Below are 2,011 nucleotides of genomic sequence, written 5' to 3'. Positions count from 1 at the left end.
AGTTATTCATGAGATCATGTGGTGTAGGACCACCTAGGTATGGCTACTTGGTAACCTAGAGTTTCTAATCAAGTTTTGGTGTGTAGTGGCCTTAGCCAAGCCACTAGGGTAATAAAGGGCTAGTGTATCATAGAGGGTGATTTAGTCATTAGGAGATCTAAATAGGTACTTAATAATAGGAAATGTTACTAAGTTATTTAATGTTACCAAGTTTTGTGCAATTGTTGTCATTCTTGTTAAAAGTGGCATTTGTGCATTTAGAGGGCTATATTTGAAAAGGAAATTTTGAAATAGTGGTTACATGTTTTAAGTAACATATTCAAACATTTTATAGAGTTTCATGAGGTCTTGAGAAAGTCTAGTCTAACTAGGCAAAAAGTTGTCAAGTTGCATAACAAGTTTGCAAAATTGCAAAAGTTGTCATGACAACTTTTATTGCAAAATGTGCATTTTAGAGAAATAGGGGGAATAAACACCTCAAAGTGGTTGGGAAATATTTTTTGGACATATATAAGGCATCAATTGACCTATGATAGGGGTTGGATGGTATTTTGCTAAAATTTTGGGTAATGAACAAGCATTTTGCTGAGTTATTTTACCATAGTTAGAGCCCATTTTCTTCATTAGGATACTTCATGGATTAAAATTTAATTACTTAATTCAATTTTTTATTAGTTAGGTTATTGATTCCAGTGTGTTACAGGTTTGTAAATATTTTTTACTTTTAGATCATCATTGGTCTGAACCAAGCAAATTTTTTAAGATGGAATTATAACTCACCTTTCTACTATGGCATCTGTATGGTTTCTAGGAATCTATGAAATAATTGAAGTACTATAAATGTACAAGAGCTTGGCCCTGGAAATCATGTTTGGAATTTTGATATAGTGATGCCCTAGGCAAGCCAAATGAGCACGATCAGGGATCAAAGTTTTAAAACTAGCCTTTGATGGGATTGAGTGCATTGGTTGCTTCAATCTAAGTAGATGGAGGGAAGGATATAAGTGTGAAGAAGTCTTATGCCCAAGAGGATGTGCTAGTGACATGTCTTGATAGGGATATAAAAAAACCCTTGTCAATACTGTCAGCATATTGGGGAAACCCTTAATTTTAGGCTTAAAAACAACAACCCACTATATGGACAAGTTGGGGAAGTGAGATCAAGTGAATCTCAAAGACCATCGAAAGGGGTATCAGGATATGAGGTTTTTTTCCTCCTTGTTAAGAAATTTTCTAAATTGTGAGCCAAAAGATGTGTTTGGTAGCCTAATTCCTTGTAGCCTTTTAGGCCTAGATTCAAGAAAATTCCTAATATCAATAAAAAGTTGAATGTATTTTGGGTTGATTATCAATGCCATGGACCCTATGATCTAGAAGAAAACCTTCCTCTCTATTTTTGTTTGGTTTTGGTCATCTTTAATCATTTGATGTGGGTGAACCAAGAAGGCATCCATGAAGCATGTTAGGGGTTGAGTGGATTTCATCATTGGTGTGGACAAGTTCAAGAGTAGGAGGATTGGGAATAGAGTCCAACATAGATTGGGTTAGTAGAAAAACCCTAATAGGCTAGAGAAAAGGCCTAGAGAGGACCCTAGGAGAAGTTAGGGTTGAAGGGAAAGACTTGTCCTTACATCAAAGTCATATTGGAGCACAAAATTTGATTGCTTGTGGATAGATGTTTCAGACTTAAGAAGAACCAATAGGAAAAACAATCATGGTAACTAATACAGACTTAGCCAAAGAGAAGGGTGAGTGAAAGGAGAGAAATAGAATCCTTGAAGAAGCCCTAGAGTAAATGAAGGCAAAGTTGGGAGAAGTTGCTAAGGCAACTAAGAATAAAGACAATGAACGTAAAATAAAAGAAAAAGGTAAAGAAAAGATTGTTGAGGAAGACATTATCCCTAAGCTAGACCCTATAATAGATGAGGAACTATTCTTGAAGGCCATCAAAGCCCTAGGAAGAAAATCCCTAGAAGGAATTCCATTGTTTAGTAGAAAGATAGGCACTGAC

Source organism: Cupressus sempervirens, chromosome 1, assembly GCF_028749045.1.
Source record: "Cupressus sempervirens isolate cs-2001-9-10 chromosome 1, ASM2874904v1, whole genome shotgun sequence".
Lineage (NCBI taxonomy): Eukaryota > Viridiplantae > Streptophyta > Pinopsida > Cupressales > Cupressaceae > Cupressus > Cupressus sempervirens.
This window is presented reverse-complemented; position numbering follows the sequence as displayed.